This window comes from Cavia porcellus, unplaced genomic scaffold (genome assembly GCF_034190915.1).
Source record: "Cavia porcellus strain 051 isolate PalLab524CR breed Dunkin Hartley unplaced genomic scaffold, mCavPor4.1 scaffold_29, whole genome shotgun sequence".
Classification (NCBI taxonomy): Eukaryota; Metazoa; Chordata; class Mammalia; order Rodentia; family Caviidae; genus Cavia; species Cavia porcellus.
The window spans coordinates 13,935,883-13,943,069 of NW_026947512.1; the positions used below are offsets into that span (position 1 = coordinate 13,935,883).

General features: G+C 39.7%; 1 long non-coding RNA gene across 1 annotated transcript in view; it reads left to right on the forward strand.

Annotated features, from left to right (window-relative positions):
- The window catches only part of LOC134474022 (uncharacterized), a 90,672-nt gene that overhangs the window by 64,569 nt on the left and 18,916 nt on the right, over positions 1-7,187 (forward strand). Inside the window, exon 5 of the long non-coding RNA XR_010044567.1 lies at positions 897-999. This is a non-coding gene — a long non-coding RNA (uncharacterized LOC134474022). The remainder of the gene's footprint in view (positions 1-896; positions 1,000-7,187) is intronic.

The following is a 7,187-nucleotide window of genomic DNA, read 5'->3' on the forward strand; positions in this document are numbered from 1 at the left end:
CATATGTATAATCCCAGCACTTGGGAAGCTGAGGCAGGGGGATTGTTGTGAGTGTGAGCCAGCCAATGCTACATAGTGAGTTTAAGGCCAACCTGAACTTCACAGTGAGACCTAATCTCAAAAACAAAATTGAAAAGCAAACAAACAAATGAACAAACAAACAAACAACCCTTAATCTCTGGCAACTACCACTCTGCTTTCTATTTTTATAAATTTGAATATTTTAGATACTTTATGTGAGTAGAATCATGCAGTATTTGTTTTTCTGAGACTGATTTATTTCATTTAGCATAACGTCCTAGAAGTTTACTCATGTGACTGAACAGAGCAGGATTCCCTTCTTTTTAAAGGATGACTAATATTTCATTGTATGTTAGTTCCAATTTTCTTTATCCATTATTTTTTCTTTTTTTTTTTTAATCGTTACCAGGGATTGAACTCATGACTGCGCGCTTGCAAGACAGGCACTTATGCCACTGAGCTAATCTCCAGCACCTATCCATTGTTTCTTTTCAATTATTTACAGGCATTTAGGATGATTTGTGATAATGCTGCAGTGAATATGGGAACTAAGATTCATTTTTGAGATTCTGATGTAAATTCTTTTGAATATATACTCAAAAGAGGGATGCTAGGTCCTATGGTAGTTCTACTTAAAAGTTTTTGAGGACTCTTTGTACTGTTTCTCTTGTTGGTCATATCATTTTCCCACCAACAGCATACACAAGTTTCAATTTTCTTGTGTGCTGGCCAGTACTGTTACCTTTTTTTTTTTTTTTTTTTTATTGATAACAGCTATCCTATCAGGTACGAGGTGGTGCATCCTTGATTTTGGTTATGCTTGGCTTTGATTACCTTTGCTATGATTGGTGCTGATATGTAGTCTTGCCTGGTAGATGTTTGTATGTCACCTTTGGAGAAATGCACATTCAAGCCCTGACCTTCATGTTGATTTCTGGAGTCATCACAGGAGCTGCTGAAAAGATGAAACTAGATTATGTGAGTAAATTTAAGTCTGAAGTCTTCTAATCTAAGTGTAATTTTAAAGTTCAACATTTGCAAGGAATTCAAACAGAATCATCCTTCAGATTGAGTCATCAGGAGGAGCTAGTAAATTGAGTTTGAGGAAGGATAAAAGTTTTCTTAGATACCTGAGGCACACACACACACACACACACACACACACACACACACACAGAAAACAGTAGTCCAATAGTGTTAAGCAGCCATCATTTTTATTTTCTGTACTGAATAAATAGAAGCTAACATTACAGACCATCTTAGGTTTTGTGTTTAGGAACATTTTCTGAACAGTCTCTGAACCAGGAGTCTTTACAGTATAAATAGTATAGCACTGTGATCGCCACTATAGTTTTCAGGTACATTATCCCTTTACAGAATACATGTTTTCATACTGTTGAAATAAATGAAATCAGCACTTCATATAACAAGCAATTCCACTAACATCACTAATGCTTGGCGCGGACTCAAAAGCAGGCAGAGGGGATTACTGCTGTTGTTATTATTTTAGAGTGAAAACAGGAAGACTTCAGGTCTAGTCCTGTTGGACATTGTTGGTGTGGGGAAGGTTGAGACTGATCAACCAGAAGCAAGACATCCTTGAAACGGGTATAGGTGAGTGTTTAGTTTTCTGGTTAGTCCTGAGTTGAAAGTAGAGGTAAACATTAGAAGAACTGGCCCTCATCCACCAAGTCCTGACTCTTCTGGGCTGACTGCTGCAGAGGTTGTAGTTCAGAGTTCTTTGCCACAGACACGCTGATATTGTTTATTTTTATATTCAGTCTCCAATGGCCATTGTGTATTTTTATATTCAGTAAAGAAGATAAGTTGTGGATCAGGTGCCAGCTGTGCTCCTGTGGCCTGGGGAGTCTACCTCGCCCTGTCTCATCTTGGGCACTACATTTCTCCCCAGGAGCTTACTGAGGAATGCTACTGTTGGCTCTGCTTTAAACAGACAAAAGGCTTTCCAGAAGTAGCTGAGATTGAATTCAGTGGGGGTAATTGTTCATCATGAGTTTCTGTGCTACCTACAAAGTGAAGCGATGTGACAGTGGGCATCTAGCAGAGCAGACTGAAGTGGAGGGAAAGTGATCTGTTTCCACCCGATACACTTCGGGAGCTCACTCTAGCCTGACTCTATGGCTTCTTATCCTTCATCCTCATCCACTCCATGAAGCTTTCTGCGAGGTGATGTTTTTCCTCTAAGTCCATCACTGAGGTGAAGTGAAGGCGAAACCTCCTCTGGCTGGAGATCACACCTTCATCAGAGATGACTGTGAAGTGGGCTGGATCCAGTTTGGTCAAAAACTGCTTTTGAATGTGTTCACTTTTGCTCTTTATTCTTTTTTCCTTTTCTTTCTCTCTGCTTTCTCTTAACCAAAGGCTTATTGGCTATCGTCTTAGTTACTTTTCCCCATTGCTGAGACAAATACCTGACACCCAAAAGTTGAAGAAGAAAAAGTTTATTTAGCTCACAGTTTGTGGAGGTTTCAGTCCATATTAGCTGGCTCCAAGGCAGGGTGGCACATGGCAGAGAGCCAGCCATTCATGGCGGTGGAAGACAGCAAAAGCAACAAGATCCAAAAAAGGGGAAATGAACCTTTCTCTGCCCCTTTTATTTTGTCCATACTGCTGGGATTAGGGTGGTGTCAATTCAATTAGTGGACTGGCCCAGTAATCACTCACCCTTGATCCCAGCATTGCACTATGAATCAATCACAGACTCTAGGTTCAGCTGCCTCCAAAAAAGCTCCATGTAAAAGCTTGTGAGGCTTGGGGGGCATCCAGACACAAACCATCACAGGTGTGTTATTTTGTAATGAATTCCAGTTGAACTTGTTGAATTTTAAGCCTTGTTTGTCTATTAAGGCCGAATTGTAAAAGAAGGTCGGAGTAGGAGGTCTTTTTCTTTCTGCTATGTGGAGGCACCATCTAAGAGCGCAAGAAGGTCCTTGTTTCTGTGGGGTAGATTTTATTTGGGTGTTTAGTATGCCATCTGGAACACACATTTTATTATGGAGTGTTTGTCTGGGGAGGGGTGAATAGTCCCAGGGCCTTCCTTTGGAAACTCTGAAACTAATTCATTGACTGCATCCGTCCTTTCATGGAGCACCCTGGACATCCTCTTCACTTTTTCTTTGACTGATGGAAAAAGAACAAAAGATTACTTTAAACAGTTTCTAGGTTTTTTTCACACGCTTTAGTCACCAAGTAATTTGTACCATTTGTGAGGCTATGCAAATATTGTTTATGGGTAAGAGGTATGACTGCTCAGTGTGGTGTGGAGCAGTTCTCTTCTTAAAGTGGGATGTCCCAGTTGCTTCAGAAGCTTCAGACGCACAGGGGTTTTAGTCACCAACCTCAGGCGTCAGACACAAGGGAGCTGAGAGAGGCCCAGGAATACCAGGGATACCCCTGGGGTAAGCTAGGAGAAAGATCGGGTGGCCTTCATTCTCTTGGTTTATAACTGTGCAGGCAGAATTTCTGCAATAGAAGAGCTAGAACCTTGTACTCTACCCTGTGTATTTGGAAAACATGTAGAAGATCTTTTACTTACAGCAAAATCAGGGAAACAGCTGAAATCAGAAGCGATATAGCTAAGGAGTTTAAGCAAATTTTCCAAGGGAGGTGGGGATTCTTGTATAATCTGGATTTTAGTGACCTTGAATGCTTTGTTATGTTAAATGAACCAGCAGCTCTGACTTCTCTAAGTTTTGCTAAGTTTGCAAATGATCACTTTATTCCAGTTCCAAATTCCAAATTCCACCCTTCTAGAATTTGAAGGATTCTGTCTTCCTCTTAGCTTCTCAGGGCATCTGAGGACTGAGTATCTGACACTTGTTCCTTCTCACTCTTCCTGACAGCTTTCTCCTTAGCAAATGGAAACTTCAGGTGACTGTGGGCTTGCTGGCATAGATGTATGATGGGTGCCCAAGGTGTGTGGAGTATTGGAGGGAGAGGGTGGCAGGAGAGAGTTTCCTGGTGGGTGCAGCTCCAGATGTTGGCCTGGAACTTCTGTCTTCACTTATAATAGATAATTCCATGCATCTGTGGTCAACCTACTTGCAGGGTAGATGATCCAACCAAGTGAGCTCCTTCTACCAATTAGGGGTTCTGTCTTAATTTGAATTCCTTGCTGTGGAAACATTTGATTGGACTTGAATCTATTCTCATAACCAAGACAAAAACCAAACCAAACCAAACCAAAACAACAAAAACAAAACCAAAAAACAAACAAACCATCAAAACCCCAAAACTTTTAATGTTACATTAATCAATGAAAGAAAATATTTCAATTGATGGGATTTTTTTTTTTGAGTGGCTGTGAAATGCTCTTACATGTTTATTTTTAGCATGGTTTTTATATGAACTTGTAAAGAGATTATCATTTGAAAAATCTTCATTAGGAATTAATGAACAATTTTAAGTGTAAAATGTGATTTTAAAAAACCCCAGTGGATATGGCTCAGTGGCATAAATGCCTTCCTGGCAAGCACTGAGTTTGACTTTTGGTACAAAAAAGAAAAAACACAAAAGCAAAACAAAAAACAGTAGCAAACTCAAGTTTTAATAAAAAACTCTAAAATTTTATGTAAAAATGTATTAGAAAGTCTGATTAATATTTCTCCACAATTCTATAATTTTTTTGGCTTAAATAATTTTACTGAAATATGAAAAGGATTTTTCCCCATGCCCACAGAGATGACCCCTTTTCTATAGCTTCCTCCAGTGTGGCATACGAGTGTGTTGATTCTGTGTGTGCCGTGATGTGAACAGGACAGGATTGAGAGCCTCTTTTCTCCAGTATCTGACCTTTACTTTCCCGTTCCAACAGTGTCTTCTCCGATTGTCACAGGGATCACATCCTCACTTCCTGGAAGTCTCATTAAAATATTTCAAACATCCCTTCTTCAAAGAGGCCTTGTCTGAGTGTTCTTGCTATGTCCCCTCCCCAGTTCCCACTCTGTCTCTTAAATCTGCTTCATTTTTCTTCTAGGCAATGATCACTGCCCACCATTTTACTGGTTATTTTCTGCCCACTAAACTGGATTATACATTCCATGAAGTCAGGAACGATAAATACCTTTTTTCTTAAAAAATTCTGAGGGGATTCTCTATGATGTAGAATTGTCCTTGGAACATGGAAAGGGCTCAATATATACTTTTTGAGTGAATGAATAATTGAATTTACCACCTAAAATTTGTTTCTTTCTAACACATATTCCTGTTCAACACTAAAGTCAACTACAGACATCATTTTCAGCAGTGTCTTTTGATCCGTTTCTGATGGTTGTCTCATAATGCAGGCAGCCAGTGCAAACCACTGACTGAAATTACACAAGCTTTGCAATGAGGCGGGTCTCACATAATGTCACTGAAGTGACACTGAACCACTGCTTAGCCATTGGTAAATCTGGATCTAGCGCAGTTAATCCTCATAAAACTTGAAAAATGACAGATAACTGGCAAGTGTGATCACAAGACAGAATTTCAAAAGAGATTAATATAAGTCTGAAAGACTTAAAATCTTAGTTGGAAAAGTCAATAGCTTTGAAAGTCAAACACAAAGTATAGGATGTTGTATGGACATTTAATCTTGCTCTAATATAGATTGTCACATAATTAAGCAATTCCGTTTAGCATACAATTTCAATTATAAACAAAAATGAGTTAGATAAAAGGCAAAGCAATCTTGATCAGACCTAGTTATTCCTCCTACTATAAATTATAAATTTTGGATTTTTATTTGAAATGGGTTTAGTGGCCTCTTCCTGTCCTGGTATCATTTGTTCTTTGAGAACTGGGGTCACGGAATGTGGTAAGTACAATATTTAGAAGTCTGCTCAAGGTTTCAGGGTAGGATAGAGGAGGGAGGAGTGAGCAGAAGATGCAGGCTTTCTAAAGAGGCAGTGTCTAGCTTGGGGTTTCACTGGCAAAGTAAGAGTAAACTCAGGGGGTTAAAGGAAGATGGGGGAATTGTCTCCCAAGGTAACTAGTGAGAGAGGCTGGGCTTTAGGGCTGTGTGTGTTTTGTTCAAATCCCTGTCCTGTCTTGTATTTGTGTGTGAATCAAATTTCTTCTCTGAGTCTGATTTCTTTTTTGCTGTGCTAGGGACAGAATCCAGGGCCTGGTGCGTGTTAGTCAAGCACTCTACTCCTGAGCTCCATTCCAGCCTTTTATGTTGTATTTTGAAACAGAGTTTTGCTGAGTTTCTCGGGTTGGTGTTTGTGAGCCTCCTGACTCAAGCTCCTGAGTACCTGGTATCACAGGTGTGTGCTGCCTTGCCTAGCTTTTGGGTCTGACTTCTGATGTGAAAATGTATAACTAAAAAAATTAGTACACTATCGATCTAAGTTACAGTGAAATAATAATGGCATCTCTGTTCTACTCTTTTCCTCAAGAACCTGTATCTAGACAGTTTATATCTATATTGTAATCTTATTTCTATAATCTTTAGTTGGGTTTGAAGAACTCAAAATAGATGCCCCTTGTACCTGGAAATTGTTGTCAGTGAAAACCTAGATACATTAACTAGTTATACAAGAACAGACATTTCTAACACTTGAGAACAATTCTGCCTTTGCTAATGTTTACCTACTGCTTTCTGCGGTTGGGGAAGTGATACTAGCTGGAAAGTACTGCCATGAGGAATCATGGAGAGAAAAAGCCCTGCCTCCTGATTACACAGCAGAGAACAGGGCTGGGTGGCAGTTTTTAAATCGTTTAATTCAGAGAATGGAAAATGCTTTTCAACTTTGCAGCTGTTAGCAGTTAATTTGCTGTGTACCAAATCCCCTGTATTGTCTCACTTAATGCGTATTTTAAGACCGGAGCCATTACTGCCACTGTTTTCCAGATGAAGACACTGAGGCTTAGACAGACTGGGTAGCCTGGCCTACGCTTCACCGGCAATGTTATGTAACATCCTAATGCAGGTGTCATTGCAGAGTTAGTGATCTTAACCACTATACTCAGCTCCCAATTGCTGTGTTTTTACAGTTCTAATTATTGACCCAAGGGTTGTCATTTATTCATAAAATTAACTGCTGACAGATAGTGAGAAAAGAACAACACCACAGAAATACATGAAGTGCGGCCATCATTCAGGGTTGATCAGCTGTGCTTCAGATATCCAGGGATGGTTACGCAGAACATGTTAACCTAGG